General features: G+C 44.2%; 1 protein-coding gene across 8 annotated transcripts in view; it reads left to right on the plus strand.

The window, feature by feature from the left end:
• Window positions 1–27,045, plus strand: part of PLEKHA7 (pleckstrin homology domain containing A7) — a 220,398-nt gene that overhangs the window by 97,180 nt on the left and 96,173 nt on the right. The gene's annotated exons all lie outside the window — the stretch shown is intronic.

The raw sequence follows: 27,045 nt of genomic DNA on the forward strand, positions 1-27,045 counted from the left end.
ATTAGTTGATCTTCATTTGTCTAAACAATGTCTTATTCTTTCCCAATTTAAAAGTTCTGCAGGCAGTATGTGTAAAAATATACTTAAAATTTTTATTCTTACATGAAGTGGACAGCAAAATACCAAATTGGTAACAGTGGTGACATGACCAATTTTATTTTTAAAAATAAATAAAAATTTGTAAAAATTTATTTTATTGAAGAATAGTTGGGAATTCCCTGGCAGTCCAGTGATTAGGACTCCATGCTCTCATTGCAGAGGGCCTAGTTTCAATCCCTGGTTGGGGAACTAAAAATCCCACAAACTGCCCATGGTGCGGCCAAAAAAAAAAATGAAGTATGTATGGTTGATGTAATTGCTATGTTAATTTCTACTTCACAGCAAAGTGACACACTCACACGTACTTTTTTTTCATATTCTTTTCCATTATGGTTTATCATAGGATATTGAATATATTTCCCTGTGGTATACAGTAGGACCTTGTTGTTTGTTCATTCTATATGTAATAGTTTGTATCTGATAATCCCAAAATCTCAGTCTATCTCTCCCCCTTGGCAACCACAAGTCTGATCTCTGTGTCTGTGAGTTCGTTTCTGTTTCACAGATAAGTTCATTTGTGTCATATTTTAAATTCTGTGGATAAGTGGTATCATATGGTGTTTGTCTTTCCCTGTCTTGATTTACTTCACTTAATCTCTAAGTCTATGCATGTTGTTTCAAATGGCATTGTTTCATTCCTTTGTATAGCTGAGTAATACTTTGTTTTATATATATACCACATCTTCTTTATCCATCTGTCAATGGACATTTAGATTGTTTCTGTGTCTTTAGAAGCTATTGTGAATATGCTGCTGTAAACATTGGCATGCATATATCTTTTTTGAATTATAGTTTTGTCTGGATATATTTATTTTTTATGTTTTTATTTCTAAATTTTCTGCAATGAGCAGAAATATTCAGAGAAGTGTACAAGGAGATATTGTCCATAATCTTAGAATTAACACTTAGGTCTATTTTTATTGAGTATTTATTCTTTGCATTTTATAAACATAGTTGAAATTATCTTTTATATCAGGAGTGGGTCTTGCTTGGTTTTCATTTAACATAAGCATTTATTAAGCTTGATTCTTCATAAACTTTGTTTTTAATGACTGTTGAATATTCTACCAAGTAGAAACACTATTTTAATCATTCCCTTATGATTGGACAGTTAGGTAACTTCCAGTTTTTACTGTTAAAGTAATACCACAATGAACAACTTAGTGAACACAGCACTTAGAAGTGTCAACCTTGAAAAAATCAGTTCAGTTTAGAGAAACTGTCTTCCCAATGGATGGGTATGCAGCAGGCACTCAGCAGTTGCTTGTGCTTAGTGAATGAGGGGACTGGAGTGAAGGAGTATTCTATAAATGATAACATGAAAGAACAAAGAATGTTTTACAGCAGTGAAGGCCTGTCGAGAGGGACCCCAGGATGAACTGCAAAATCTAAGCCTGTCATACCCTGATAGCTGCCAAGTTTTTGAGAGGATTCTGCAATTTCGGCCATGAAGGTATTGGGGGGAAAAAATGATTTGCAAAATTGTACAGTAGGAATGTATAGCTTTCTCTGCCTTTGTGCCAGGTTGACAGATCAAGTGACACTGGTGCTTTTCCAGTCCCTGGAGGAAGGGAACATGTCAAGAAGGATGCAAACCTAAAGGTGGTTTCTTGTCTGACTGTGTGCCGCCCAAATGGCCGCAGAAACCAAACCAATTTGTGGAAGGCTGTGACGACTTTCTTGACTTGAGTCTCTCTTTCAGAATTGGATAGGAGAATAGAATGTCTCTAAAAGTGTCTCTCTTTATTTGTGCCTGGAGTGCTCTGTAATTCAGGCCTTATCAGAACAGCCTGTCTGTTTTGAATTTGGAACTATTTACTCCCCTTTTCTTTACACTGTGAGCTATTTATATGCCAAAAAGCACAAGTGGAAGCCTTTTCACCTTCTCACTCACGACTTCAAGAAATAAAGGAAAGCAGCATTCTCTAGACTCTCTAATCCCTGAGCGTTGGCAACAAAGAAATAAAAACTACTCAAACGTAGACGTCTGTGTGGTGGCGATGGGCAGTGAGAAGCTCGGCTGCTGGGTCCTATTGTGCTATTTCTTGGCCTTTCTGAGGATTCTCTGGGGAAGGGAGTCCTCATTCACCTGGCAGAGCATACATCCCCTTCATGTTCGGTTTGTCCATTTATTAATTCCGTTCATTCCTTCACTCATTAATTCTATTTGGTCCACTTTAGTTATTGATCACCTAATGCTGTGTGTCATGCAGTTGCAAAGCCGTAGTGACACAGCTGTGACTAACACTTCCTTCCTGTTTCATTCAGGCTCAGTGGCAGTAATGAGAAACCAGCTATTCTAAATAGACATGGATTGAATGCAGTGGATTAGGTGCTTACACCATTGTTGGAAAGGTGGAGGAGGAGGATCTAAGCTGACATGTGGCAGTGACTCCTAAAACAAGACTCTGAAGACGGTTCATTAGTGACTTTTCTTTTTCCTTTTACTCCTTCTTTTAAATTCTTATCCCCTGCCCCCAGTTTATCTGTTACAGCTTTTAGACTTTTCCTTTCTGGGATTAATGGATTATAAAGTGCTAATGACTGAATGTGTTGTTAATAATAATAGCTGTCACTTGAGAGTCCTTTGGACAGCAAGGAGATCAAACCAGTCAATCCTAAAGGAAATCAACCCTGAATATCCACTGGAAGGACTGAAGCTGAAACTGAAGCTCCAATACTTTGGCCATCTGATGCAAAGAGCCTACTCATTGGAGAAAACCCTAATGCTGGGAAAGATTAAGGGCAGGAGGAGAAGGGAGGGTGAGATGGTTGGATGGCATCACCAACTCAATAAGCATGAGTTTGAGCAAAATTCAGGAGATGTCAAGGACAGGGAAGCCTGGTATGCTGCAGTCTGTGGGGTTGCAAAGAGTCAGATGCGGCTTAGTGACTAAACAACATGCTGCCCTTTTACTAAGTACCCAGCTGTGTGATAAGTTCTTTATGTGCCTTCTCTCAATTCTCACATCCTCTGTTATATAGTTAATAGTATATACTTTGGCCACCTCATGCGACGAGTTGACTCACTGGAAAAGACTCTGATGCTGGGAAAGGTTGGGGGCGGGAGGAGAAGGGGACGACTGAGAATGAGATGGCTGGATGGCATCACCGACTCTGTGGACATGAGTTTGAGTGTACTCCGGGAGTTGGTGATGGACAGGGAGGCCTGGCGTGCTGTGATTCATGGGGTCGCAGAGAGTCGGACACGACTGAGTGACTGAACTGAACTGAACTGAATCATCTCCTTATTACAGATAAGGAACCTGAAGTTAATAAAAATTAAGTGACTACCCAGGATAATTCAGTGAACAAGAAAATGTGAATCAGGCTGTATCCCTGAAGAGGTACTGCAGTTTAAAATAAAAGCTGGGCCAAAGAAGATATACAGGTGGCCAGTGAAGTGAAAGTGAAGTCTCTCAGTTGTGTCAGACTCTTCATGACCCTATGGACTGCAGCCCGCCAGGCTCCTCCATCCATGGGATTTTCCAGGCAAGAGTACTGGAATGAGTTGCCATTTCCTTCTCCACAGATGGCCAGTAAGCCCATGAAAAACTGTTCAACATCACTAGCCAGCAAGGAAATGCAAATCATAATCATGATGAGTTGCTGCTTCACACACAATAGGATGTCTGTATGCAAAAAGATATTTTTTTGGATATCTAATCTTATTTGTTACTCTTAGAGCATCTCGTTTTTAAGTGTTGGTAAGGATGTGGAGAAACTGGAACACTAATACAGTGCTGGTAAGAATGTGCAACCACTTTGAAAACCAGTTTGCAGGTCCTCAAAAGTTTAAACATAGAGTCACCTATGACTCATGAATTCTACTCTTAGGTGTATACTCAAGAGAAATGAAAACATATATATCTGCATAAAGACCCAGGCATAGATGTTCATAGAAGCATTATTCACAACATTCCCAAAGTGGAAATAACCCATATGTCCACCAACCAATGAAGGGAGAAATAAATATGGTATATCCATGTAGTGGAATATTATTTGGCAGTAAAAAGGTGAAGTATTGATATCTGCTACAAGGACAAACCTTGCAAACATTATGTTAAATGAAAGAAATCAGGGAATTTCCTAGAGGTCCAGTGGTTAGAACTCCATCCTTCTACTGACATCCCTGGAGAACTAAGATTTGGCAAGGTGTGCAGCACAGCCAATAAAAAGAAAAACAAAAGAAGCCAGTCACAAAAAATGACATACTGTCAGTTCAGTTCAGTTCAGTTCAGTCGCTCAGTCGTGTCTGACTCTCCGCGACCCCATGAATCACAGCACGCCAGGCCTCCCTATCCATCACCAACTCCTGGAGTACACTCAAACTCATGTCCACAGAGTCAGTGATGCCATCCAGCCATCTCATTCTCTGTCGTCCCCTTCTCCTCCCGCCCCCAACCCTTCCCAGCATCAGTCTTTTCCAGTGAGTCAACTCGTCGCATGAGGTGGACATACTGTAGTATTCCATTTATATGAAACGTCCAAATAGGGAATTCTGTAGTGGTAGAAAGTAGATTGGCCTTCCCTGGTGGCTCAGTGGCAAAGAATCTGCCTGTAATGCAGGAGACCCAGGTTCAATCCCTTGGTTGGGGAGATGCCCTAGAGAAGGGCATGACAACCCACTCCAGTACTCTTGCCTGGACAATTCCATGGACAGAGGAGCCCAGCCGGGTACAATCCATAGGGTCACAGAGAGTTGGACACAGCTGAAGTGATTAAGCAGCAGCAGAAAATAGGTTAGTGATTGCCTAGGCTGGGAGGAATGATGGCTAAAGGGTATGGAATTTCTTTTTAAGGGGAATAAGTGTTCTAAAATTGAGTGGGATTATGGTTGCACTACTGTGACTCTACTAAAAGCCATTTCACTGAACACTTTATTTTTAAAATTTAAAAAAAATTTTGGCTGCACCATGTGGCATGCAGGATCTTAATTCCCTGACCAGGGATCAAACCTGAGTCCCTTGCAGGTGAAGCGTGGAGTCCTAGCCACTGGACTGCCAAAGAATTCTCTCATTGTACACTGTAAATGGCGGAGTTGTTTGACAGGTGAACAACTCACTAAGTTCTTGTTTAGTCACTAAGTTGTGGCCAACTCTTGAGACTCTATGGATTGTAATTCACCAGGCTCCTGTCCATGGGATTTCCTAGGCAAGAATACTGGAGTTGTCATTTCCTTCTCCAGGGGATTTTCTCAACCCAGGAATTGAATCTGCATCTCCTGCATTGGCATGAAGATTTTTTACCACTGAGCCACCAGGCAAGCCCCATTAAGTTGTTACTAAACCAAAGAGTGAGAAGAAAAGCCAGGAAGGACAATTCTTACCCAAAGAAATGAATTACTAATGGTAGAATTTAGGATATAGTAGATAAATCCCATATAGTTCTCTTACATTTTTGGCCTGTATTAATTTGTCCTCACTAGGATGGATTTAATTTAGCTCAAAATTAAATATTTAATTCCCGGTTGATTGTCTGGTTGGTGGATCTAGAGGTGGCTTTCTCACCTGTCTACTTTTCTGGGTTTTTCAATTTTTCTCTGAGGCGTATGTATTGCTTTTACAAGTAGGGAACCAAAAATAAAGAATGTTATTAACTATGTATTCCATTGGGTTGTGCAAAAAGAATATCATGACTTCTACATGTTGTGCTGCTTGAACTGGTTTGAGAATTTTATAGAATCTTATCCTAGAAAAGACTTTTTTTTTTTTTTTGGGAAAAAAGTGAGAGGTAACACGAAAAGACTCTGATACTGGGAAAAGTTGGGGGCGGGAGAAGAAGGGGACGACTGAGAATGAGATGGCTGGATGGCATCACCAACTCTGTGGACATGAGTTTGAGTGAGCTCCGGGAGTTGGTGATGGACAGGGAGGCCTGGCGTTTTGTGATTTATGGGGTTGCGGAGAGTCGGACACAACTGAGTGACTGAGCTGAACTGAACTGACTGAACACGTGTGTGCCCTGAATTGAGCTGGTGTCAGAATCCAGTTACTTCTCGAAGCCTCCTGCCTTTTATCCTCTCAATTCTTATTTGCTCTTTGAGTCTAAGAACCACCAAGTTGTTAATGATCACAATGTTGTATACAGTTTTGTGCACAACTTTACTTGCTGTGAAAGGGAAAGATGATCAGGAACCTGAGGTAGGGGTGGTGGTGATGGGTGGTCAAATGAATATGAGTAAAGGGAGGAAATGTAATGGGGTCTGTGCCCTTAGGTAATTTGTTCCATTGCCGATGCCAGCATTTCATAGTCTACTTGCAACCCAGTAAAATACCTCATGAAAGTTACAAGGCCTTCACTGAAGGGAAATTCACCGTAGCCCTTGTGTTTCTACCTGAGGTAAGACCATACATAACGTTTTGTTTTGCTTTTTAACAGGATTTATGGATCAGTGAAGTAAAATGTATTGAGATCCAACTGTATGTTTGAGGGCAGAATTTGCTGTCAAGAAATCAGAGTAAAGCTGAGGATTTACAACCCATGAGAGGCTTAAATGGAGAGTTCTTTTCCCATTGCACGTTAAGTAGGCAACTTGGAGCATGACCTGTATTTCTCAGGCTAGAAGTGGAGAGCTCTGGGCCTTGAGGCCTTCCCGTTTACTGTGTGCGTGTGTTTGTCTGTAAGCAGGGTCCAGGTGCCTTCCAGGTAAAAGGGGTAAATGAGGAGTAAGGGTGGAGGGAGCAGGTCTACTAGCTTCCTGGCCCCCACCTCACCCCAGAGAGCCTGCCAGCACTCTTCTGAACACCCCCTGGTACCCTGGCTCTCTCTTTTCCTTCTGATGCCTAGGACCTTTAAGAGCAGGCCTGGAATAGCTCACAAGTAGGGTAGAAAGAGAAATCTCAGAGAGCAAAGTTTGGGTCCTCACTCTAACACTTACAAGAGCTCTTTACTTTTGGGCAAATCACTTGTCCTTCTTAAGTTTTTCCTACTCTTTAATAGAAATAATGCTACTACCCTCCATGCTCGTGGTGAACCCAGGCACACCTTGGAGATACTGTGGGTTCAATTCCAGATCACTGCAATAAAGTGAATATTGTGATAAAAAGAATCTTGTGAATTTTTTGGCTTCCTAGTACATATGAAAGCTGTGTTTATACTGTAGTCTGTTAAGTGTGTGATAGCATTATGTCTTAAAAAAGATACATGTGTGTTAGTCACTCAATTGCATCCGACTTTTAGCAATCCCATGGACTGTAGCTCGCTAGGTTCCTTTGTCCTTGGAATTCTTCAAGCAAGAATACTGGAGTGGGTTGCCATTCCCTTCTCCAGGGGATTTTCCTGACTCAGGGACCAAACCCAGGTCTCCTGTATCGTGGGCAGATTCTTTACAGGCTGAACCACCAGGGAATTCATATACCTTAATTTAAACATAGTGCTGTTGGAAAAATGGCTCTGATGGATTTGTTCAATGCAGGGTTGCCACAAATCTTCAATTTGTAGCAAGATACAATATTTGTGATGTGCAATGAAATAAGGTGTGCCTGTATTAAATGAAAATCATACAGAAAATACGTAGCACAGTGCCTGAGACACACTTCTTTTGCCTCCCCTTTCCCGCACCTGATTCTTAGACTGGGTTGGCAGAGAAAGTAACCACCTCTGAAGGCCACCTGTTGGTATGACTAAAATATTTTTCCCCCATCTACCTATTTTTGTGTTAAATTTTAATCTATATTGAATGCATTTCTCCAAAAAACCCATGGAAGCGAAAAATTGATTAGAGTAAGCTGTCCAATAGAACTTTCTATGATAATAAAGTTTACTTGGCTATTCTTGTCTTTGGGCTTCCCTTGTTGCTCAGCTGGTAAAGAATCTGTCTGCAATGCAGGAGACCCCGGTTAATCCCTGGGTTGGGAAGATCCCCTGAAGAAGGGATAGGCTACCCACTCCAGTATTCTTGGGCTTCCCTGGTGGCTCAGATGGTAAAGAATCTGCCTGCAATGTGGGAGACCTGGGTTCAATCCCTGGGTGGGAAGATCCCCTGGAGAAGGGCATGGCAACGCACTCTAGTATTATTGCCTGGAGAATCCCCATGGACAGAGGAGCCTGGTGGGTTACAGTCCATGACGTCGCGAAGAGTTGAACGTGACTGAGTGACCAAGCACAGCAGAGCTTTCTTGTCCTTTTAGTTTTCCACTTAGATTTTAAGATCAGTTTGTGAAGGTCTATGAAAAACCTGTGAAACATCGATTATTTCCACATTGAATTTATAGGTTAATTTAGGGAAGAAGCAACATCTTTATGACATTGGGGTTCTCTAGCTCTACTTTCATTTAGGCCTTTTAACATATTTTTCAGTTAACCCATATTATTCTCCATGAGAATCCTATCAGAGGTTCACAGACCAAAGAATATTGGATGGGTGGCCGTGAGGACAGTGAATGACAGCAGAGTCTAGAGGTAAGGGAGTCAGTGAAGAGCTGAGACAAGATGAAAGCTTGGATTTAGGACTGTGAGAAGGGAGAGGAGCCAAGACACACCAGAGACATCTCCTAGGAAGAATGGACAGGGCCTAATTAATTCTTTCAGGGCTAAATAAGGCAGAAGAATAATAACACGTGCTGCCATTTATTGATATCTCACTGTGTCCCGAGCAAAGTGCTGGCATGTTACCATCGTCATTACTTCTCGCAGTGCTCTGGAGTAGATATTGTTACTTCCATCCTCCAGGTGAGGAAACTAAACCTCAGAGAGTTTAAGTAACTAACCCAAGGTCACCCAGGGAAACCAAGCTAGTGTTCACATCTAGATCTGCTTTTGCCCAGAGGCCACTGAACACTTGTCTAATCTTGGGGATTTTTCAGAGTTTATTGAAAGTACTTCATGAAAATATGCTAGACCTTTTGAATTTTATGACTGAAATAAAAGTGGTGAAAATCCTCTTTGCAATCATGGTCAGAAAATCAAATTGGAATGTTTACCTAGTTTTATAATGTTTGATAAAAGATTTAGACAAGCTGGAATTTATGAGATTCCAGACCCATAAAATATGAGTTGTTGAGAGGACAGGCAAAGTAATGCATTTGTTAACAAAGGTCCGTCTAGTCAAGGCTATGGTTTTTCCCGTATGGGTGTGAGAGTTGGATTATAAAGAAAGCTGAGCGCCAAAGAATTGATGCTTTTCAACTGTGGTGTTGGAGAAGACTCTTGAGAGTCCCTTGGACTGCAAGGAGATCCAACCAGTCCATCCTAAAGGAGATCAGTCCTGAGCGTTCACTGGAAGGACTGATGTTGAAGCTGAAACTCCAATACTTTGGCCACCTGATGCGAAGGACTCATTTGAAAAGACCCTCATGCTGGGAAAGATTGAAGGCGGGAGGAGAAGGGGATGACAGAGGATGAGATGGTTGGATGGCATCACTGACTCAATGGACATGAGTTTGGGTAAACTCTGGGAGTTGGTGATGGGCAGGGAGTTCTGGTGTCCTGTGGTCCATGGGGTCACAAAGAATCGGACATGACTGAGTGACTGAACAGAATTGAACTGAGAAGATAGGAGGACAGCTTTGGGGATGGAGATCGTGTGATTCTGTGTAAAGCAGAAGGAATTTTGAGTTCTGGAAGTGTTCTCGGTCATGTATTTCTGGGTAATAGTGTGTTGATGTTTTTTGTCCATTGGTCAGAAGAAATAAAAAGAATGGCCTTAATTAAAGCTTCTATTGTCTTTGCCACAGAGGAAGGAAGCCTTTTGGTGGTTGTCATGGTGACATCTGAATGACACTGCTGAAGTGGGTAGAGATTGTCATCCAGAGCCCTGAAATGTGCATTTATCATTTCCCCTGCCTGCTGAGAGGCCTACAGAGCCAAACTGCACAGTTCCTTAATCACCTTAAATTTGAGTTTTAGCCAGTGGCATGCACGCACGTGTGCGAAGGAATGAGCTCTGCTTGTAGCCATGGTTAGAGTCGTAAAGTCTGAAACCCAGTTTCTAATTACTTTGTGCTCCTGAAGCAAAATGGCATATGTGAGGTGCTCGTGAAAGCTCTCAGAAAGCAATTAGGAGGTACAACCTTTCACATGGCACAACAGGACAGCTGGGTAGGCCTCCTCCCCGTCCCAACCCTCCTACCTGCCTCCTGGCACTCAGAAGTCTTGCCTGACACACCTTCTCCATGGGCAGTCCATTGAACGAGGCTTGCACTTAATGCATGGCAACTTTAAATTCTGCCACTTACACCTGTTCTCCCCCTTCTGCACCTAACTGCACATGGGCGCCATCAGACAGCATGCAGGCAGAGTGGCTCTTTCTGACAGTAAAACCAGGCTCTTTTGCTGGCTTTGGGGTTTCTGCACTGTGTGATATGGATGTGGGAAGGGGAAGCAGAGAAGAATGATGTGCAGTCGAGTAATATGGATGGATTTTCCAGAGCTCGGTCTGCAGGTGTGAAGACAGACTTATGACACCACCCGCCCCCAACTGGGTATCTCTTCCATAATCTTTCATGTAGAGTGGTATTGTGACAAAGAACAAAGAATTTGCCCTCAGAGAACCTGGTTCATTTTAGCTCCACCTCTTTGCTAGCCCTGTGAAGATGGGCAAGAAGTTAACTTTGGGTTCCTCTTCCATAAAACTATAACAATGATGCTAACTCCCTCTCCAGGCATTGTACTGCATGAGGTGTTGCTTTGTCAGCTTTAAGTGTTGTATAAGCTGTAAATTCTAATTCATTAAGCTCATATTGTACACTAGACTCTATGCTGGAGAATCAGAGCCCACAGAGAGGCAAAGCGAGAACAATAATCAGAATAAGATGGAGGGGAGTTCCCTGGCGTCCCACTGGTTGAGACTTGGTGCTTTCACTGCCATGGCCCAGGTTCAATCCCTGATTGGGGAACTAAGATCCTGCAAGTTGCGTGGTATGACCAAAAAAAAAAAAGAAAAGAAAAAAAGAATAAGCTGAAAATGTACTTAATTCTGCCTGATGTCAGGCTTCTAGGTGGAGACGATCCTTGCACTGAGTCTTAAAGGATGGGTATAAGTTAGGCAGAGAGACAGGAGACAACCTTCAAGAAAAAAGGCACAGTGTATGCAATGACACAGAGGCATCACTGGGGAGCAGTGAACCATGAGCCAGGGAACAAATAATGATGGGTGCTTATCCAGAAGGTGAGGGGAGCTGATGGGCTATTATTTGAAGGCAAGGAGTGACAACAATTTATAGGTTTAGAAATACTACTGGCAGTTGTGTGGAGACTGTTGAATTGGGGATAGGTGGATGAGTACAGAGATAGGATAATGACCTTAGAGGCTTCTGCTGTCATCCAGTGAAAGTGGCCCTGGGGATGAAGAAGATGGGCTGGCCTGGTGACGTAGAAAGTGGAGTTGAGAGTCTATGACTGAAATGGAATGAGGGAAAGTGGTAGGATGATTCCAGCATTTCTAAATGATATTACTGTTGACATTGCAAAATTTTCATTGTGCAGGACAGCGTCGTTAAGCCTCTTGGGTCCCCTGCCCACTAAATGTTCCCTGGTGGTTGGGGCAACAAAAATGTCACTGTAATTTTTCCAGATGCCCTTGGTTAGGAACTGTGAAATGGTAGTTCCACCAACATGGGAAATAAAAGAGGAGAAATAGGGTGGGAAGAGTCCTGTTGTGGACTATGTTGATTTTATGTTTGATTGACCTCTTGGTAGAAGTGCAGGCAGTTGGACCTAGGGATCCAGGGCAGGAGAGAGTGGACACTGGGAATACTGCTTCAGGAGACATACCCACGGCAGCGAAGGAGCTTTCTAGGGAGGATATTTAGCACGGGGCAGGGGCGGGGGAGGTGGGTGGATGGCAGAACTTTGGGGACCATCGTGTATCCTGTTTGATCATGTGTGTTGGGGAGGACACGTAGTATCTCAGGGCCTACAGGGGAGAGGAAACTGAAGCTCAACAAGAGCAAATGACATTTGCAAGTTTGTCTTTTAATCAGTTTGGTAGATTCTCCCCTTGACCAACCAGCATCCAGATGAGGCTGGATTTGCCCCTTGGGCTCTTTGATGTCTTTCTTTGTGACCAGTTGGACTAAGTGTCTCAGTGACAGGGCTGTTATTATCTCTGCCTCTCCTTGGGTTTAGAAGTCTTTGTGCATTAGTAAGGAGGCTTTTCACAATTTGCTTTTTTCCCTTCAATGGCAGATTTTTCCTTGGCGCCTTCTGTGTTCTTGGTTCACTGATTAATAGACACTTGAGGAATTGCAGGGAGGCATTTAACATGCATCAGATACCATCACTAGCAGAGAAAATGATTCACTGAGCTCTCTCTCTGCTGTCTGCGTCTCCCCCTGCCAACAAAGCTTGATATTGGGGAATTGAGTCTGAATCTGGAAAAACACAGTTTGGATGTATGATTCAGAGTCAGTGACGTGTGCATGCGTGCCCAATCACTCAGTTGTGTCTGACTCTCTGCAACCCTATGGACTGTAGCCTCTATCTGTGGAATTTCACAGGCAAGAATACTGGAGTGGGTTGCCATTTCCTCCTCCAGGAGATCTTCCTAACCCAGGGATGGAGCCCAGGTCTTCTGCATCTGCTTCACTGGCAGGCAGATTCTTTACCACTGTGCCACCTGTGATGTGCAGCTGTCTCCAAAGTGGGGGTCTTGGAGAGGTGGATGGTGAGGGGTCTAAGAAGTTTTGCATTCGCATTTCCTTTACATTACCTTCATCAAAGGCCGGAGTCATTCCAGGTTAGAGATAAGTTCTAGGCTCTAACCTTCAGGCCTTTAGCCAGTACCCATGCTAGGAGGATTGGGACTTCAGCCTGGGAGGTTGACTTTATTTTCAGAGTGTGAAGATGCTCGTAAGAATGGTTTCTAGTAAGCCCTTGTTGTTGTTCAGTTGCCCAGTCGTGTTTGATTCTTTGCTACCCCTTGGAATGAAACATGCCAGTCCATGGGGTCTGGCATGGACTATCCCTCACCGTCTCCCAGAGTTTGCCCAAGTTCATGTTCATTGCATCAGTGATGCCATCCAGTCATCTCATCCTCTGACACCCTCTTCTCCTTCTGCGCTCAATCTTTCCCAGCATCAGGGACTTCTCCAATGAGTCGTCTGTTCCCATCAGATGACCAAAGTACTGGCCTTTTATATGTTCATGAGTTCTCACAGTGAATATACTGGGGTGGTTTGCCATTCCCGTCTCCAGTGGATCACATTTTGTTACAACTCTCTGCTATGACCTGTTTGTCTTGGGTGGCTGCCCCTGCACGGCATGGCTCATAGCTTCATTGAGTTACACAAGCCCATTTGCCACAAAAAGGCAGTGATTGTACAAGGTCCAAGGTTACCCTGTACCAAAGTTTTCTTCTTTCCTTGGAAATATAAGGAGCCAGTTTGGCCATGATATTTTCATGGAGAGTAATCCATCCTTTGACTCCAGAGTCCATTTCAGACAGTTGGACCCCCCGTCATCCATGTCTCCAGAGTTGGAGTCAAAGGACCTAGGTTTGAATCCTGCCTCTGCCCCTACCTGGCTGTGTAATCTTGCACAAACCCATTAATTTTTCTCATGCTCAGTTTCCACATCTGTAAAATGGACATAATAATACCTAACTTTTAGGATTGTAATAAATTAAAGCATGAGATAGTGCCTGCAGAGTGCCTGGAATATGATATTGATATGATATATGATGTACCTACTGCTGAAGCCTGGCTTGGAGAATTTTGAGCATGACTTTACTAGCGTGTGAGATGAGTGCAATTGTGCGGTAGTTTGAGCATTCTTTGGCATTACCTTTCTTTGGGATTGGAATGAAGACTGACCTCTTCCAGTCCTGTGGCCACTGCTGAGTTTTCCAAATCTGCTGGCATATTGAGTGCAGCACTTTCACAGCATCATCTTTCAAGACTTGAAATAGCTCAACTGGAATTCCATCACCTCCACTAGCTTTGTTCGTAGTGATGCTTTCTGAGGCCCACTTGACTTCACATTCCAAGATGTCTGGCTCTGGGTCAGTGATCACGTTATCGTGACTATCTTGGTCGTGAAGATCTTTTTTGTACAGTTCTTCTGTGTATTCTTGCCACCTCTTCTTAATATCTTCTGCTTCTGTTAGGTCCATACCATTTCTGTCCTTTATCGAGCCCATCTTTGCATGAAATGTCCCTTGGAATCTCTAATTTTCTTGAAGAGGTCTCTTGTTTTTCCTATTCTGTTGTTTTCCTCTATTTCTTTGCATTGATCACTGAGGAAGTCTTTCTTATCTCTCCTTGCTATTCTTTGGAACTCTGCATTCAGATGCCAGGCTTCAGCAATATGTGAACCGTGAACTCCCAGATGTTCAAGCAGGTTTTAGGAAAGGCAGAGGCACCAGAGATCAAATTGCCAACATCCGCTGGATCATGGAGAAAGCAAGAGAGTTCCAGAAAAACATCTATTTCTGCTTCATTGACTATGCCAAAGCCTTTGACTGTGTGGATCACAATAAACTGTGGAACATTCTGAAAGAGATGGGAATCCCAGACCACCTGACCTGCCTCTTGAGAAACCTGTATGCAGGTCAGGAAGCAACAGTGAGAACTGTACGTGGAACAACAGACTGGTTCCAAATAGGAAAAGTGTACGTCAAGGTTGTATATTGTCACCTTGCTTATTTAACTTATATGCAGAGTACATCATGAGGAACGCTGGGCTGGAAGAAGCACAAACTGGAATCAAGATTGCCGGGAGAAATATCAATAACATCAGATATGCAGATGACACTACCCTTATGGCAGAAAGTGAAGAAGAACTCAAAAGCCTCTTGATGAAAGTGAAAGAGGAGAGTGAAAATGTTGGCTTGAAGCTCAACATTCAGAAAACAAAGATCATGGCATCTGGTCCCATCACTTCATGGGAAATAGATGGAAAAACAGTGGAAACAGTGTCAGACTTTATTTTTCTGGGCTCCAAAATCACTGCAGATGCTGATTGCAGCCATGAAATTAAAAGACGCTTACTCCTTGGAAGGAAAGTTATGACCAACCTTGATAGTATATTAAAAAGCAGAGACATTACTTTGCCAACCAAGGTCTGTCTAGTCAAGGCAATGGTTTTTCCCGTGGTCATGTATGGATGTGAGAGTTGGGCTGTGAAGAAAGCTGATCGCCGAAGAATTGATGCTTTTGAACTGTGGTGTTGGAGAAGACTCTTGAGAGTCCCTTATACTGCAAGGAGATCCAACCAGTCCATTCTAAAGGAGATCAATCCTGGGTGTTCATTGGAAGTACTGATGCTGAAGCTGAAACTCCAATACTTTGGCCACCTCATGCGACAAGTTGACTCACTGGAAAAGACTCTGATGCTGGGAAAGGTTGGGGGCGGGAGGAGAAGGGGACGACGGAGAATGAGATGGCTGGATGGCATCACCGACTCTGTGGACATGAGTTTGAGTGTACTGCGGGAGTTGGTGATGGACAGGGAGGCCTGGCGTGCTGTGATTCATGGGGTCGCGGAGAGTCGGACACAACTCAGTGACTGAACTGAACTGAACTGTACCTACTGCAGTAACTGTTACAGATCTCTGCCTCACCTTGTGTGATTCTTTATCCACAGCCTTCTGACCCCTGCACACACATTTTGGGCTATCTGCAGAAATCTGACACTTCAGCATGGTGGGCTCTCTATTTAGGGATATGGGGAGCTAGTGAGTTTTCTTGAGGGAGAAGCGATCTCCATAAGACCATTTCCCCTATTTACCGCCTTGATGCCTGTCATCATTTAGAAGGTCTTTCACAGAACCTACACTGCAGTGTGGGACCGGAAATGGAACGCAGTTCTGGCTCCAAACCCATACTCTTCCACTGACTTTGATGTCTTGCCCCTGACTCCTCCCTTCTTAAGGCCTGCTTTGCCCTGCCTCCCTGCCCACCCCCACCCCTGCCCCCGCAAGAAAATAGAAACTAGAATAGAACCAGAAAGCCCTGTCAGGATATTCTGTCTGGGCTTCGTGTTTCGCTTACTGGAAGGTCTGGGTACTCTGGGTCCTGTGGGTTACGTGCCTTCTTCCTGCTGGGCTCTTGACCCGAGGTTCCCTTCCTGAATGGCATCACTAGGAAACTGAGAAGGAAATGGGTTTGGGTGGGGGCTTTCCGAAATCATCCCATTTTGCCCTTGTCTAGAAGTGAGATAGGCAGTGAGAGCCCCTCCCTGACCGGGTTTCTGAAATCTTTCCCCCTCCCCGCCCCCATCTCAGCACTGAGGGTGGGATGGTCCCCCTTTCCTGGGTCATGGAGGAATGCTGGGCCAGTCGCCCTGTGTGATTAGGGCTCTGGAGTCCCTTGGCTATGTCAGTACCATTGCTGGAAGACCCCAGAGGGACAGTTGGGAAATAGGCAGCCTTAGGTGGTCCTGAGCAGGCCTGTGAGGAAGCAGCTGTGGAGGATGGACTGGTGCCCTAACCTTATTCAGGATGGCACCGCGGAGGCTGTGCTGGGCAGAGCAGCTGTAGGAGGTTCCTCCCCCTGGAATGTGGCTGGACTACTTTACCTCTCACACCCTACAGACAACTTCCAAACAGAGACCCTGCACTTTAAATCCCCATGGACATCCCAGGGCCCTGGTACAGGGAGCCTTCGGCTCTCTGGGCTCATGCGTTATAGGACAGCCCTGGTTTCTGGAGTGAAGTGCTGAATGTTGAGATTTACGTGGGCCATTCTACCCTGCACACCTGCACATGAGCTCATACATGTATCCCTCTTGGTTTCCTCCTTCCCTCACTGCCCTGACCTCCAGGCAGCAGGCAGAACAACTTTGCTAGCCGTGTCCACTTTGCTGTGAGTACCAGAGTTACCATCTTTGCTGTTGCCGTTTCCTCAGCCTCACTAGTGTGGAAGGTGACATGGGGCAAAGGAATCTAGTCGTGTAGCACCAGGTGTCAAGGCATGGAAGGGCTCCTTGTGCTCATCATCTCCAACCTTTTCCCATTTTACGGACAAGCGGACTGAGGCCCAGACATGGAAAGCCACCTGCCTGCATTCCCCTTTCTTTGCCTGGTATTGTTGTTTACCTTGAACAAATTAAATGCCTGACGGAGGGTGCAGAGAAGACATCGTGATGTAGGGAAAGAGTTTGGCTTCTGGACCTGGATTCCAGTGGAAATCCTAAATCCTGAAATGTGTGGCCTTGGACAAACGAATTAACTGCTTATAACCTGTTTCCTAAGATGATAATACCTTGCAATGCTGAAGTGACCATTAGAGGTAATATCGGCAGGCGTCTCAGGCAGCTACTCATCATGGCAGGTGTTCAGAAAGAGGCGGCTGTTACTTTGAATATAGCCCCCGTGGTTTGTTAATAGATCCTGGCTGCACTGAACTGTGAAAGCTGTGTATCTAAAAGAAAAGGCTTGACATAGGTATTGTCAATCTTAGTGTAAGCTTCCTGTGAGAAGGGGCTAAGCAGCCTAAGCCAGCCTCCACTGTAGGGCTGTGAACACCTGCTCCTGTGGCCAGGTTCCTGGGAAGTGGGCATAGGTTTTCAGCCGTAGCTCTGTACAAGGCCTTGTTGCTTTGTAGTCCCACCAAAATCTCTGCATGCTCAGGATCTCATCATCCTACCCATGTATTTCAGAAATCTCTTGACTCACCTAATTGCTAATGGTGTGTTTCATGAGTTAATAGATTCACAGAGCTAGAGAGGAGCATAAGGTCATCTTGGCAGATTGCAGGCCTGGGGTTTGTGTCCTTTCCTTACCAACATATTGCCAAATGGTTTTCTGGCCTGGGCTTGAAAATGCCCACCAACAGAAGGCAGCCAGCCAGTCTGTTGTTCAGAGGCCATGCTGTAACGTTGTGGACACTTGATTCCTTGAAAAATCTGCCTCCCAGTGACTCCATTTTGGACCTCGGGGGACAAATCAAATCACTCTTTTTCATGATAGCCTTTCAGAGGTGATGACAACTGTTGTGTGCCCTGAGTCTTCCTAGGCCTTAAAACTCCAGTTCCTTCAGTGGCTTTGACTCTTCACAGCCCTGGCTTCTCTCTCCTGGACATGCTCCAGCTTTCCACTCTGGCCTGTAGGTGTGGTTACCAGAAGTGAACACAATATTTGGATCAGTTCAAAACAGAACTGTTTTTTTTCTAAAGCTCCCTTTTCTTAGACCCTGCACCCCTATTAAGTGAGTCCTAAGATAGAGGAACGCTGGGCTGGAAGAAGCACAAGCTGGAATCAAGATTGCTGGGAGAAATATCAATAACCTCAGATATGCAGATGACACTACCCTTATGGCAGAAAGTGAAGAGGAACTCAAAAGCCTCTTGATGAAAGTGAAAGAGGAGAGTGAAAAGGTTGGCTTGAAGCTCAACATTCAGAAAACAAAGATCATGGCATCTGGTCCCATCATTTCATGGGAAATAGATGGAAAAACAGTGGAAACAGTGTCAGACTTTATTTTTCTGGGCTCCAAAATCACTGCAGATGCTGATTGCCGCCATGAAATTAAAAGATGCTTGCTCCTTGGAAGGAAAGTTATGACCAACCTTGATAGTATATTAAAAAGCAGAGACATTACTTTGCCAACCAAGGTCTGTCTAGTCAAGGCAATGGTTTTTCCCATGGTCATGTATGGATGTGAGAGTTGGACTGTGAAGAAAGCTGATCGCCAAAGAATCGATGCTTTTGAACTGTGGTGTTGGAGAAGACTCTTGAGAGTCCCTTATACTGCAAGGAGATCCAACCAGTCCATTCTAGAGGAGATCAATCCTGGATGCTCATTGGAGGGACTGATGCTAAAGCTGAAGCTGCAATACTTTGGCCACCTCATGCGACGAGTTGACTCACTGGAAAAGACTCTGATGCTGGGAAAGGTTGGGGGCGGGAGGAGAAGGGGACGACTGAGAATGAGATGGCTGGATGGCATCACCGACTCTGTGGACATGAGTTTGAGTGTACTCTGGGAGTTGGTGATGGACAGGGAGGCCTGGTGTGCTGTGATTCATGGGGTCGTGGAGAGTCGGACACGACTGAGCGACTGAACTGAACTGAACTGAAGATAATCACGATGGTGTGATCACTCACCTAGAGGCAGACATCCTGGAATGTCAAGTCAAGTAGGCCTTAGAAAGCATCACTATGAACAAAGCTAGTGGAGGTGATGGAATTCCAGTGGAGCTATTTCAAATCCTGAAAGATGATGCTGTGAAAGTGCTGCACTCAATATGCCAGCAAATTTGGAAAACTCAGCAGTGGCCACAGGACTGGAAAAGGTCAGTCTTCATTCCAATCCCAAAGAAAGACAATGGCAAAGAATGCTCAAACTACTGCACAGTTGCACTCATCTCACACACTAGTAAAGTCATGCTCAAAATTCTCCAAGCCAGGCTTCAGCAATACATGAACTGTGAACTTCCAGATATTCAAGCTGGCTTTAGAAAAGGCAGAGGAACCAGAAATCAAATTGCCAACATCCACTGGATCATTGAAAAAGCAAGAGCATTCCAGAAAAACATCTATTTCTGCTTCATTGACTATGCCAAAGCCTTTGACTGTGTGGATCACAATAAACTGTGGAAAATTCTGAAAGAGATGGGAATACCAGACCACCTGATCTGCCTCTTGAGAAACCTGTATGCAGGTCAGGAAGCAACAGTTAGAACTGGACATGGAACAACAGACTGGTTCCAAATAGGAAAAGGAGTACGTCAAGGCTGTATATTGTCACCCTGCATATTTAACTTATGTGCAGAGTACATCATGGGAAACACTGGGCTGGAAGAAGCACAAGCTGGAATCAAGATTGCCAGGAGAAATATCAATAACCTCAGATATGCAGATGACACCACCCTTATGGCAGAAAGTGAAGAGGAGCTAAAAAGCCTCTTGATGAGAGTGAAAGAGGAGAGTGAAAAAGTTGGCTTGAAGCTCAACATTCAGAAAACTAAGATCATGGCATCTGATCCCATCACTTAATGGCAAATAGATGGGGAAACAGTGGCTGACTTTATTTTTTGGGGCTCCAAACTCACTGCAGATGGTGATTTCGGCCATGAAGTTAAAAGATGCTTACTGCTTGGATGCTGGGAAAGGTTGGGGGCGGGAGGAGAAGGGGACGACAGAAAATGAGATAGCTGGATGGCATCACCGACTCTATGGACATGAGTTTGAATGAACTCCGGGAGTTGGTGATGGACAGGGAGACCTGGCGTGCTGTGATTCATGGGGTCGCAGAGATTCGGACACGACTGAGCGACTGAACTGAACTGAACTCCTTGGAAGGAAAGTTATGACCAACCTGGGCAGCACATTAAAAAGAGACATTGCTTTGCCAACAAAGGTCCGTCTAGTCAAGGCTATGGTAGTCATGTATGGATGTGAGAGTTGGACTGTGAAGAAAGGTGATCGCCGAAGTATTGATGCTTTTGAACTGTGGTGTTGGAGAAGACTCTTGGGGGTCCCTTGGACTGCAAGGAGATCCAACCAGTGCATCTTAAAGGATACCAGTCCTGGGTGTTTATTGGAAGGACTGATGCTGAGGCCGAAACTCCAATACTTTGGCCACCTCATTTGAAAAGACCCTGATGCTGGGAGGGATTGGGGGCAGGAGGAGAAGGGGACGACAGAGGATGAGATGGCTGGATGGCATCACTGAGTCTATGCACATGAGTTTGGGTGAACTCCGGGAGTTGGTGATGGACAGGGAAGCCTGGCATGCTGCGATTGCTTGGGGTCGCAGAGTCGGACACGACTGATCGACTGGACTGAACTGAACTGAAGGTCGTAGTGGCTTTGTGACAGCTTTTCCACACTAATTGGGTTTGTGGTAAATCAATACCACTAAACTAATACAGATTTTGTATTATTTCCTAGAGCTGCCATAACAAGTTACTATAAACCTGGGGGCTTAAAATAACAGAAAATTATCCTCTTATAGTTCTGGAGGCCCGAAGCCTGAAACCACAGCGTCTGCCACCTTGGTTCCTTTGGAGGCTCTGTGGGGGACTCCAGTCCATGCCTCTCTCTCTGCTTCTGGGGGTTGCTGGCAATTCTTGGCATTCCTTGACTTGTCGATGCATCACTTCAATCTTGGCCTCTGTCTTCACATGATCATCTCCCCCAACATGTGTTTTATATGCCTCTTGGAATAGCAACCCACTCCAGTATTCTTGTCTGGAGAATCCCATGGACAGAGGAGCCTGGAAGGCTACATACAGTCCATGGGATCACAGAGGGTCGGACATGACTGAGTAACTAACACTTTCCTGAATCCAGAGCAGTGGCACCGGATTTCTGTGCAAGGATTTTTGACTGGACATGAGGATTCCCAGCTCTCTAAAATATATTTTTCATGTTTTTTAGTAGTAATTAGTCACTGAAAGATGGATTTTTTTAAAGGCAGGAAATAATTTTAAAACAATGTGATGATGAATTTTTTCCCCCCATAATCCTTGTTTTCAGGAACCTAGTGGTATGTTCTGGTTAGTGATAAGTATGACCTTAAGCAATTCTCTGACCTTCTCTGACCTCAGTTTCCTCATCTGTGAAACAAAGAGATTGGATGAGGTGAGCTCTATGTCATTTTCAGCTCTGAAATTCTTAATACAGTGGTTTCTGGAAATCAAGGCTTCCTGTTGATGATAAAAGGTCTCAAGTTGGCTTACTAAACTGAGAATTCACAGCTCTTGATAAAAACAGATTGTCATTTATGAATCTGAAAATCTGAAAAACTCTGTCCTCTTGTTCACCTTTGACAGAATATGGAGTCTAAGCTATGACACATTCCCTCCCTCTTCTTGATACTCACGAAGTATAAGATCCTACAGGCTGGCATTTAGTTAGCTCTTAAATATTTATTACATGAAAGAAAGAATATACTTATGTCACATATTATTATTGGGAACAAATAATGCAGTATCATTCAGGTCTGACCATCTAGTAATTGTGGGCCTTTTAAGATCCCTCCTGGGACTTCCCTGGTGGTCCTGTGGTTAAGGATCCGCTTTCCAGTGAGGGAACACAGTTGTGATCCCTGGTCAGGGAACTAAGATCTCACATTGCTTGGGGGCAATTAAGCTAGAGAGCCACAGCAGAAGATCCTGCATGCTGCAACTAAGACTCTATGCACCCAAATATATTAATAAATATTTTTAAACAGATTCCCCGAGTGTGCCTCTCAGAAGCAATTATTTTTATTTATTTTCCAGTTGTATTGAGATATAATTGACATAAAGCACTCTATAACTTTAAGGTGTGCAGCATAATGACTTGACTTACATTCATCATGAAGTGATTATCACAGTAAGTTTAGTGAACATCCGTCATCTTGTCTCGATACAAATTAGAGAAACAGAAAAAAAAATTACGAGAGCTGTTAGGATTTACTCTTAACAAGTTTCATATATAACATATGGCAGTGCTAATTATATTTATCAAGTTGGGCTCTAAACTCACTGCGGATGGTGACTGTAGCCACGAAATTAGAAGACGATTGCTTCTTGGCAGGAAAGCTATGACAAACCTAGACAATGTGTTAAAAAGCGGAGATATCACTTAGGTGACAAAGGTAGTCAAGGCTATGGTCTTTCCAGTAGTCATGTACGGATATTAGACCTGGACAATAAAGAAGGCAGAGCACCGAAGAATTGATGCTTTCGAACTGTGGTGCTAGAGAAGACTCTTGAGAATCCTTTGGAAAGCAAGGAGATCAAACTAGTCAACCTTAAAGGAAATCAACCGTGAATACTCTTTGGAAGAAATGATGCTGAAGTTCAAGTTCCAAAACTTTGGCCACCTGATACTAACAGCTGACTCATTGGAAAAGACCCTGATGTTGGGAAAGATTGAAGGCAAAAGGAGAAGAGGGTGACAGAGGATGAGATAGTGGGATGGCATTACCGATTCAGTGGACAGAGTTTAGGCAAACTCTGGGAGACAGTGAGAAACGGGAGGCCTGGCCTGCTGCAGTCAGTGGGGTCACAAAGAGTCGGATTCGACTTGACAACTGAACAACAAAAGCAACACATTATATCTTTAGTACTTATTTGCCTTATAAGTGGAAGTTTGTAGTGCCTTCATCCAATACTCCCTCCCTCATCTCACCCAGCCCCTACCTTTACCACCCCCACTCTCACCTCTGGTAACCACAAATCTGACCTATTTTCCTGTGGGTTTGCTTTTATATTTTGTTTGTTTTTGAAGTATAATTGACCTACAATACTATGCTTGTTCCTCTTACGCAAAGTACTGATTTTTTTTTCTATCTCAAAATGATCACCAGGATAAGTGTAATTACAGTATGTCACCATATAAAAGAATTAGTTACTTATTGACTGAATTCTCCATGCTGTACATTTCATTCCCATGACACATGCATTTCGCAAGTGGAAGTTTGTATCTCTTAATCTCCCTTACCTATTTCTTTCCTCACCCCAACCCAGAAGCAGTTTCTTCTCACCTTGCCCTGTGGCTTGCGGGACCTTCCTCCACCGGGGGTTGAACCTGTGACCTCTGCGTTGAAAGCATGGCGTCTTAGCCACTGGACCAGAGGGAAGTCCCAAGCAGTTACTTTTAAAAGACGGTGGCAATGTTTCAAAGTTGCTTTCTGGAGCAGTTTCCTTGTCTGTGATACAGACGGCTGTGAGGCCTGGACTTCAGGGCCTATGCTTGAAACACCATGGAAACATGCATTTTTCAGGTTTCACCAAGGAGGTCTGTGGTCTCATTCCAGGCGCACATGCTCAGATGCTTTTCTGTTTCAGGTTCCCCCTCCTGCCATCAGTGGTCCCTGTGAATATCCATAGGGGCTGCAATCTCTGGCATCTCTCTTCTTTTGAGTTCTTTATGGACAGACTGTTGGCAGTGCCTCTCTGGATTTTTCACGCTATGCAGGAAGTCTGCTGACTGTCATGGGGTTCACCTTTTCAGGAGACCAGTCAGAGAAGGCTAAGGGCACGTCTACTTGCTGTTATTGTTGGGAATTTTCTGGCTTATTTTTGCCATCTTCTTTTAGTTCTTATGCAAGAAATCTTTATTCGTTACAACAGACTTCCTTCCTAAGAGGAAGAGCTTGTCTGGAATCTGATTTCTCTAGCATCAGATTGGGGTTGCAAACTCTTAATGTCTGCAGAGGCTTAGTGGATAACGGGAGAGCTGACTGTGTGTATGCGCTCTAATTTGTTTTACTCTGTCCTCTTGGTTCACCTCTGTCTCCCTAATTCTGGTTGAGATACAGAAACTTCTCTCCTGTAGGGAAGTGAGAAATGCAGGCGTGATGACAAAAAGCACTAAGCGTGCACCCTCAGCGTCCGGAAGCAGTAGGGAGTGGTGGGGGCTGCAGTGAACTAGAGGGGCCATCCCACCTCTCACGGGGTCCTAGTGTTGTCATAGATTTCGATTTACCAGGATGAGCTGAGTTTTTATATGAAAATTTCCTGTTGTTAAACTTGGGCTCAATTTAAAATATCTGTTGTTGTTCAGTCGCTCAGTGGTGTCCGATTCTTTGCAACCCCACGGACTGCAACATGCCAGGTTTCCCTGTCCTTCACCATCTCCTGAAGCTTGCTCAAATTCATGTCTATTGAGTCAGTGATTCCATTCAACCATCTCGTCCTCTGTTGTCCCCTTCACCTCCTCCTTCCTCTCTTTCCCAGCATCAGGGTCTGTGTGGTTCAACTAAAATGAATTTGGGGGAACAGACTGGTTTGCAGGTAAGCAGTCTGAACCCTCTCATACATGTTGGGACAGATGGGCCTATGGGGTGGGCTCCTGGGTCATCTCTCTATATAGGTTGGTCTGGTAGGGGTTCCTAGTGGAGCTGTGTGTGGAGGGGGCTGCTTATGTTCATCCTTGCATGTGGATATGAAGGAATAGAAGATACAAAGCATAAAAAAGCAAGTTATAGAAATATATGTACAGTTTTATTCCGTTTATGTAATTTCTTTTTAAAATGATGTGTATATTTTAAATGCATGACAATTTCATAAAGGCAAAAAACAAAAAGAACACATAAGAAACTGGCAAAGGTGTTGCCTCTGAGATTGACACTGACACTGAATTCAAGGCAAGAAAGGGGTCTTCTGCTTTCTAGTTTATACTTGTCTGTGACTCGGAATACAGTTGACCCTCTGTATCCAAGAATGCAGAACCCACAGTTAAGGAGGGCTGACCGTACTATGCCCTTTTATACAAGGGACATGATCATCTGTGGATTTTGATATTGGGGAGGGTCCAACCCCTGACACATGCCAAGGGACGACTGTACTTAATTTTTGTAAGGTAAAATGAGAAGAGTTTTGGGGAAGTATAATTGCTATATAACAAGTGTAAAACTTCGGTGCTAAGAGTACAAGGAGGCAAGAAGGCTGAGTGGTCTGGAGTGATCAGGAAGGCCACTCGGAAGAGAAGGGGTCTTGAAGGTTGGGCAGAACTCATTGAGGAGGCAGACTGCAGGAGCCAAAGCCCAGGGCTGGGCGAGATGGGGTGACTTGGGGACTGGTGAACAGTTAAATTTGCTAGGAGCTAAGGGTCTAGGGAAGTAGAGAAGGCTTTAGCGGATGACGAGCCATGGAGAGGGTGTGTACCAGGAGGTAATGGAATGAGAGCCGTGTTCCAGCATGATCCATCTGGCAGCAAGGATGAGGGAGTTTGGAGGCAGCACTGCAGGGTGGGAGCCACTCATGTGGCCTCATCCAGCTTCCAGCGAGCTGTCACTGTTCCTTGCCTGCGTGTTGCCTGGTGAGTGAACGGGGTTATGGCCACATACCTGGTGGGTAAGCTCTCAGGAGCATGGGCTTTGGAGGTCGGCCAGCCTCTGCTGGTGCTTGAAGCGGTTCTTGTGCCTCTGCTGACAGTGTGTCTCCCCAGACATTTTGTAGATTCTGTGACGCAGCTGGCCATAGACTGGAGTGTAACCACTGAGAACAAGCCCATACTTTGGAGTCAGGCGATATGGGCTTGAAATCTGACTTTGTCATTTACTGGCTATGTGACCTTGGGGTTGGCACTTGACCTCTTTGGGCCTCAATATACACTTTTGAAAAATGGGGATAAAATGATTCACCTTCTAGAGTTGTTATACCCAGCAGATTGACACTTGGCAGTTAGGTGTGCTTTGCTGTCCTTACATTGCGGTACTCACTCTGATCTATAGTTATAAATATTTATATTATTTATGGTTAACATTATAAAGTACACGTTGTATCTATTTATGACCATATCAGTTTATTCTTTTGAACTGTTAGCTCCTGTTCAGTGGGGATAATTATCTTCTATTCACTGTCTTATCCTGAAACACTCACCGCTGAACACATAGTAGGGCTAAATAAATGTTGGATGGATGGAGTTTGTGTTTTTAATCCTACTCCAGCTTTAACAAGCAGTTGATTTGTGATCAATTAGGATATATTGGTAGTTGAGAGCATGTCAGTTCAAGTGTCCTTGTTAGGATAACGTGTCAGGATGGCTTGCGAGTCCTTCATGCTTTCATTCTGCGGTGGCAGATCTGTTCTGTGAAGCTTGATGTTTATAAAATTTGGGAGGTCTTCTTTAAGAATACATAGAGTTGTAGAAAGCATGTACACATGTTGGTAGGCCACTATCTAAGGCCTCGGAAGGGGCTGGTGAAAGTGAGGGGCCCTAATGCTCGAGATTCCTTAGTTTCACAGTGATTCATCTCTGCGTTTAAAGATTTATAGAACACTCCCTACAGGCAGTGGTGGGAGTTATGAAGGATATAGAAATTTTTAAAAGGGAAAACATGATTCTAATGGATACAGGTTTTAGTAAAACTGTCATCCCAAGTAGATTTGGAACAAAACCCCTTGCATTTTTCTTCAGCCAGCAAATATTTATGGAGCACCTACTATGTGCCAGGCACCATGTAGGCATTGGAACATAGCTGTGAAGACACAAGTCTTGTCCCGTGGAGCTCATATTTCAACTGCATCATAACTTGTTACCTACCTAGAGGCAGTGGAGAGCCACAGTGTTGCTCTCAGGCCATGGGGATAAAGGCACCCTGAAGCCTTAGTTTGCCTGGCCCT

This window comes from Moschus berezovskii, chromosome 14, assembly GCF_049115385.1.
Source record: "Moschus berezovskii isolate FMDL1 chromosome 14, NW_MosBer_1.0, whole genome shotgun sequence".
Lineage (NCBI taxonomy): Eukaryota > Metazoa > Chordata > Mammalia > Artiodactyla > Moschidae > Moschus > Moschus berezovskii.